The following is a 7,989-nucleotide window of genomic DNA, read 5'->3' on the forward strand; positions in this document are numbered from 1 at the left end:
GGGACCCAGGCGCTTGATAACCTCAGCTCTAGCTGCCTCGTTAGCCTGGTTATTTCCCTTGGAAATAATAGAATTGTTCACTTGATATGATTGGCAGTGGATAATTCTTATGGCTATAGGAAGGTGAGAGGCCTCTAACAAGGCCATAATTTGGTCTGAATTGGTTAGGGGCCCTCCTTTTGACATTAGTAGCCCACACTCCTTCCGAATAGCTGTATGTGATAAGAGAATGTGAAAAACAGACCTGCAGTCTGTATAAAGGTTTAAGAACTGTCCCTTTGCTAGTTGAAAGACATGAGTTAGAGCTGTTAATTCAGCCTGCTAGTGTGTCGTTTGGGCTAGAAGGGTCTGTGCCTCAACAACTCTGGTGTCTAAGACATTAGCATATTCTGCTTTGCATACTCCTCCTTCATTTAGGAAGGAGCTGCCATCTGTGTATCATGTATAGGTAGCCTGAGGTAGCGTTCCCTCATGGATATGCATAGGATGAGGTAGTAACTCCTTGAGGGTCTCAAAGCAAGAGTGAGGTGGGGAGTATTCTGGGATTGGTTGGGGCAGGAGAATTGAAATGTTAAGAGGTGGACATGGCTAAAAGGTAAGTGTTGTGTTCTCTACCAATGCTACCTGAAGGGAGAGAACTTGGGAGGGGGTAATGTTTGGAGACTCCAGTACAAAGTGGGACAGGTGGTGAGGATAGAGGACAGTAATAGGTGACCTAAAGGTTACCTTCTTTGAGTCACATATGAGAAGTTCAGCTGCAGCCAGAGCTCACAGACGAAGTGCCCAACCTTGGATAGTGTGGTCTAATTTTTTGATAAGTACGTGATGGGCGCAAAGAAAGGTCCCAGTAGGTGACCCAGAACCCTGAGGGCATATCCCTCTTTTTCAGTAACAGAGAGAGAAGGGGAGAGTTAAGTCCAGAAGATGTAGGGCCAGAGCCTGTAAGAAGGCCTGTTGAAGCTTACAAAATGGCTTGGCAACAGGTGCCAGAAGATGTTCATGTGAGGGGCTGAGGGCTGCCTTATATAGGGGAGGAGTGAGGGGCTGAGGGCTGCCTTATATAGGGGATGAGCAAGAAAGGAGAAAGAAGGAATCCAAGAGTGTAAGAAGCTAGCCATTGTAGCTCCAGTTTTCCTGACTGGCCCACAGTCAGGACAAATCTCTGTCACCCGCCAGTCCCATAGCCTCTCAGACCCAACCAAGTAAACACAGAGACTTATATTGGTTACAAACTGTATGGCCGTGGCAGGCTTCTTGCTAACTGTTCTTATATCTTAAATTAATCCATTTCCATTAATCTATACCTTGCCACATGGCTCGTGGCTTACCAGGATCTTCACATACGGCTTGTCATGGTGGCGGCTGGCAGTGTCTCTTTCTGCCTTCCTATTCTTTCTTTTCTCCTCTCTGTTAGTCCCGCCTGTAATTCCTGCCTAGCCACTGGCCAAATAGTGATTTATTCATTGACCAATCAGCAACACATTTGACATACAGACCATCCCACAGCAAGCCATCCTGGGAAGGATAGAATTTCATCCTTGGTGGTGAGGACTGCAAGTGACTGAAGTAAGTGTTTTCTATTTTATGAGTTGGAGTAATAGCTAATCCCAGATAAGTTACCTGAGGAGTGGACAGTTGGACCCTAGAGGGTGAGACCCTGTATCCCCGACTGGGCAGGAAGTTTAATAAGGTAGGGGTGTCTGCCTGGCTAATTTGCAGGGACAGACCACAAAGGAGAAGATCATCTACATATTGTATGAGTTTGGATTTAGGAAGAGACAAAGAGAGTAGGTCAGAAGCTAGAGCCTGGCCAATTAAATGTAGGCTGTCCCGGAATCCCTGGGGTAGACAGTCCAAGTGAGTTGGTTAGAGATGTGGGTGTCTGGGTCAGTCCAAGTAAAGGCAAAGATATTTTGTGACTGGGGATCCAGAGGAATAGAAAAGAAGGCTTCCTTGAGATCTAGGACAGAGAAATGAGAGGTCTCTGAGGGGATGGTGGAGAGAGGAGTACAGGGATTGGGTACTATGGGATGAAGGGGACTACTGTAGAGTTGATAAGTTGGAGATCCTGAACCAAGTGGAAAGTTCCATTAGTTTTTTTAACTGCAAGGATAGGGGTATTAAAGGGAGAAGAAGTGGGGCACAGAAGAGTCTTTCTTTTCTTTTTCCTTTTTTTTTTTTTTGAGACAGGGGTTCTCTGTGTAGCTTTGGAACCTTTCCTGGAACTCACTCTGTAGCCCAGGCTGGCCTCGAACTCACAGAGATGCGCCTGCCTCTGCCTCCCAAGTGCTGGGATTAAAGGCGTGCATCACCACCACCCAGCCTGAGTCTTTCTTAATAGATCAGAGACGGGAGGGTTAAGTCCTCTGAGGCTTTGGAGGGAGAGCGGGTACTGAGCCTGGGTTATATATTTGGTGGGGTTTGTAGTTAATGATGAGAAGTGGGTGATGTTTGGCTATAGAGAGGTTTTGAGTGTCCCACACCTGGGGATCTGTCTGAGAGGCTGGTAAGTGAAGTGATATGTCAGATTGTGTGGTTTGGAGGAGAAGAAGGGGAATGGCTGGTGAGCCTGGGGTCAAGCAGATGTGGGCAGCAAGAGAAACAGATCCTCCCACTTTGGCTAGGAGGTCCCTTCCCAGCAAGAGGATGGGACAGGTTGGCACCATTAGGAAGCAATGGATAAGGGGAATATCCCTAAAGATACAGCTAAGTGCTGGGGTTTGGTGAGCCTGGTAAGGCTGTCTGCCTACTCCAACAATAGAGGAATGAGAAGGAGAGGTGGGCCCCCGGAACTTAGTCAGGACTGAAAAAGTATCTCCAGTGTCAAGAAGGCAGAAGATGGATCACCTTGATACTGTGGTGACTACCCAAGCCTCCCTGTTGGAGATGGTAGTCGTCAGACCAAGGAAGTCTGGGCCCTCTCATGGCTGGACTAAGGAGGTCAGATGAAGGGCGATCTGGGCTTGATGTCCCCATGAAACAAGGGACATGAGGACAATCAACACACCAATGTCCTTCTTGATGTCACCTTGGACATGGTCCAAGGTAGTTTATGCGGGTTTGGACAGGCCTGGGCCCAGTGACCCTCCTGACTGCATTTGAAACAGGGATGTGGATGTTCTCAGCCTTTGGGAGGCTAGGGAGCCTGGGCTTTTGCTCTGGCCAGCTGAGAGGCCTTAGCCATCATCAGGTATTTTTGTTTGGAGACTTTTTCATCTCATGCTACACCTTGGAGGCTACAGTTAAGACTTCTGCCTGTGGAGTGAGGGGTCCTCTCTCTTCTCCACTCCAGTGAAAGAAGGTCTTCACCCAAACCTCATTCAAGAGATTTATTGGGAGGGAAGAATCCAGGAGAGTGGCTGCCTCTGCCAGGGTGGAAAAGGCAGCTCCCAACTGAACAGGCACAGGGCTTATATAGGGCTTCTTAGGGGTGGGGTTTTTCCAGGGTGAAGTTTTTTTTTAATTCTTTTTTTAAATTTTTATTTTATAATTAATTTAATTTTACATATCAGCCACTGATTCCCCTGTCCTCCCTCCTCCCACCCCCCAGCCTTCTCCCCCAATCCACCCCCCATTCCCACCTCCTCCAAGGCAAGCTGTCCCCTGGGGATTCAGCTCAGCCTGGTAGATTCAGTTGAGGCAGGTGCAGTCCCCTCCTCCCTACACCAAAGCTGAGCAAAATGTCTCAGCATAGGCCCTAGGTTCCAAAAAGCCTGCTCATGCACTAAGGACAGGTGAAGATTTTTAGGGTGGGAATTGGTTGAATTTCAATCCCCTGAGCTTGACAAACTCAGAGATTGGCTAGATTTCATGTTCAGGAATTGGTTGATTTTTTTTGTGCTGAGTTGATCAGAGAAAGAGTGTATTATTTTGGCTCTGGTTTCAGGGCCAAAGTGTGTTTCTTTGGGTCTAGTTTCAGAGTCGGAGTGTATTTCTTTGGCTCTGGTTTCAGGGCCTAATGCTATCTAGAAGTGCTAGTCTCTAGGCAGCTCAGGGCTCAGAGGGAATCCATGGACTGGAGAAGCTAAGACTTTACCTATCTGAGGGGGTTAGGGAAGAAACACTCACACATTCTCTTGATCATTTCCTTCTTTATTCATCAGCCTCTTCTGATGGACTGACTAGGCTGGACTCAGCTGGCTTGGGTTTGGCTGGCTTCCCTGGGAACAGCCATACAAAGATGTGTTAATAGGTTGTTGCAGAAAGAATTTCCTCATACCAAGGTCCCTAACCTTAATTTACGTGCCTTACCTGCCTTACCGAAGGGCCTCCATGACTCTAGTCTTTCATTATGCATTGTGTGTAATACACAACAATACAAGAGCCCCAGGTGTGTCTGAGCTGTCTTGTGACCAAGGTCACGGGATGTGACCAAGGTCATGGGATGGCTGAAAGGCCCCCTCAGCATAACAGTCATTGTTTTCCACAAGGATTCTTTAAGGTCAAGGTACTTCTAAAAACCATCCATTCATTCTACTCTCTATCCCATACAATGATTTTGCTAAATTCTTACAGAGTGCAGGCAACATGTTTTTCATCTCCCTTACATGATTAAAAATGAAGTCCTCCCAATATTCCATGTGCATTTATGTCTAGGTAACTTATTGCAGATCAACAGAGCATAAGCACACAGAAAGCATGTTTTCACAGACAAGAAAGTTAGTCTTAAAAAGAATCCTAGAGGAACCAAAAACCTAAACTTTTGCACATAAAAGACAATCAGTCAGCTGCACTTCAGATCTTCAGGGTGTATACCCATCTATCACTAGTTTCTTATATCAAGAGATGGAGGGTAGGAATGGATACAAAAAGTTAATCATCATCTTTGGTCAACAACCACCCTTAACAGTTGGGTTGCTTTGTATTTTTAACCTCACCTATGTGTCCTTATGGACATCAGACTGTTTCTCTGTGTGTTTAAAGTTATTGTCAAAACATCTGATCTAACCTGAAGTTATTACAGGGCTTTGCTTCAGCCAAATGATGTACACAGGGGCCTTCAACTGTATCTTTTTAGCATTTAGAGAATTAGGGCCAGCCTGGCTGGAATTCAATTCTTCTCCTAATCAATGACCTGAGCTGTGATCTAAAGCAGCTCCTTAGGTGGAACTCATAGTGAAACATATCCCTATATATACTTTTATTCATCAAGGCTCTGTGTAAGCTAACATTATTATCAATTAGACAGGACAGCCTAGGGAGGAAGCCATCTTCATAATAATTTGCAGGTAAAAATGCCCAGTAGAATGAGATGGTTCCATGAGATAAACATATTACCTTACAGGCGGTGGGAAATTTCCCCACACCCAATTCAATCATGCCAGATATCAGAGAGAGACAGCAACAGCAAGCATGCAAAGGGACAACAGAAGCACATTACAGGGTCTGTGGTCTCAGGGGCCTTGCCTACCTGAGAATTATCTATCAGTGGCTTATCCCCTGGTAGGCTGACACCCTGAACCTCAATTGTCACCTGTTCCCTCCCACACACACATGGCTACTGGCTAGGGCCAAAGTGTGTTTCACTGGCTCTGTCTGGTTTCAGGGTCAGGGTGTTTTTCTTTCACTGGCCCTTTTACCCTACAACATGACTACCTTAATGGGCCACCAGGGACACCAATACTTACATAAATACTGAGTGACTAAGTGATACAGGAAGGATAGGACATGGGGGCAGACCATGATCTTAGGATCAGGATCTGGAAGACACTGTGTCCTTGGAGTCAGTCATCACCTCTGGCTCTTACAATCTTTCCACTTCCTCTTCTGCATAGATCCCTGAGCCCTGAAGAGAGGGGTTTGATGAAAATGTCCCATTTAGAATCCAGTGTTTGAAAGTCTTTCATTCTGGGCAGCACAGTAGAGCTGACCCTGTTGAAGGGGCACAGGTAAGCTGGCCCCCGAATGTGAGCATGGGAGATCTGGCCCCACCCCTCATCTGCCAAATGGTGGCATGGTTGAAGAAGAGATGCCTTCTCCACCCCCAACCCCTGCCCTGCCCCTCACTGCCTGTGCCAGTTAGGAGAGCTGGTCCTGAGGTCATAAGAGCTGGAGAGCTGTCCCTGCCCCTCACCAGCTGCAGCACTCCGGAGAGTGGTCCCTACACCTCACCTGCACCACTGTAGAGCCGGCCCTGGTGGTGTAGATGTGGGTGAGGGGAAACTGAGGGCATAAAAGTAGGAGAGCTGGCCCTGCCCCTTGCTTCTGGTTGCATAGGGTAAACTAGTGGGGCAATGCTGGAGAGCTCATCTTGGTGGTGAGGACAGGGGAGATCTGGTTGGCTGACCAACCCTGCAACTACCCAGTCCCAGAACCAGGGCTATGAGTTGGCCCACCCCAACATCCAATCCATCTACAATCTGGATGCACATGAAGGGGCGGGTCCGCAGGTCCAAAGCTGCAAGATCTCCAGGGCATAGGGCAACAGCAGGATAACCAATAGGAGCCCCAGTGAGGGTCCAGTATCAATGGTGTTGCAGAAACCAGAGACCTCGAAACAGACCAATGACTCTTTACAATGAGCACTTGCAAGTAAGATACATAGGCAAAGGGGTACTGTGTGACTCACAGCGTCACACTGCGGCTTCCACCATGAGATCTTTCTTTTTATTTTTTCTTTTCTTTCTTTCCTCTTAAATGTTATTCTATTTTATTTTGGGGGGAAGTTGCAAGGGCAGAGGGTAGATAGGAAGGGATGGGGAAATGAATAGGATTGAGATGCATGATGTGAAAGACACAAAGAATAAATTAAAAAATAATAATAAATAATAAAAAGAACATCTCTCACTCTCTGTACATTGTCCAATTGTCTCTGTCAGTTATATACTTTTTTCTTTAATCATAAGATAATCATATAAATCAGGCACTATTATTACTTTGGAGGATGAGGAAGGGTGATTACATACATAGCTGAGACATTCTTGAGCCAGTGACATTGATCCTGGAGTTGTTTGGGACAGAGCCTGGGCCCAGCAGCCCTAACAAGCTGGGTTTGGGCACTTGTCCTCAGTAGATCAATTAAAGAACTAGGTAATAATGAAAACTGAAAAGTGGGATTTATTCAATATGGCAACATTCAAAAGAGGAACAAAGAAAGATAGCCAGTGGCCCCCAAGCCCATCAATAAATCTGATAAATAGATAAATAATAAATAATAAATCTGACAAATAAATAAATAAATAAATAAATAAATAAATAAATAAATAAATGGAAATAAGTATGTGTAACTAAGAGTTCTGGTCAAGGTAAGGCCCCAGCCACCTTTGACACACTGTCTAGGCTCTCATCTGTCCTGCAAGGGGGTCTGACAAGTTGACAGTCTCTTTTCTAGAGACAAGCTCCTTTTCTGGCTGACCTCACCTTTTCCTTCTCTCAATCTGACTAGGGAAATTCCTTGGCAGTCCTTTATCTCCATAGTCTGATAGCCAAAGAGAAGGCAAAGTCTCTCCATAGAATGTCATCACACCTGCTGGGACAGTTCCAAGATCTAACTTCAAAAAGAAAGAGGTTCTGTTACCCTACATCATACATTATTATAGTGCATTAGTCAAGACTGGTAGTTTTCATTGCCTCCAATTTCCACAAGGTGGCAGGTCAACTTCAAAGCCAAATGACTGGCTTTGTGTCCAAACAGCAAAGCCTACATGCTTGAGAATAGCTACTCCAAATAGGAACTACTTGGAAACATGTTTCACTGAGTGTATGTCATGGTACAGGCATCTTACCGTCACTGTAAACTGTTTCTCAGTGGAATATGTGGATTATTTAACTCAGTCCTTTGGTTTCCAGCATTCTCTGTAAGTCTGCATGTGTATGAAGTACATACTAACCCTGCCAAGGATCACCTGCACCAGTGAGTATCAGTAAGTCAGCTCACTGAGCATTGTGGTTAGTCCCTGAAGACAGCCAGCTGGAAGGAGTCCTGGGCTTGGGTTATGATGAACTGTAGAAGGCAGAAGACTTGAGAGCAAGAATATACTTGGTCTAGCG

The sequence above is a fragment of the Peromyscus eremicus genome, chromosome 10, assembly GCF_949786415.1.
Source record: "Peromyscus eremicus chromosome 10, PerEre_H2_v1, whole genome shotgun sequence".
NCBI classification, from domain to species: domain Eukaryota; kingdom Metazoa; phylum Chordata; class Mammalia; order Rodentia; family Cricetidae; genus Peromyscus; species Peromyscus eremicus.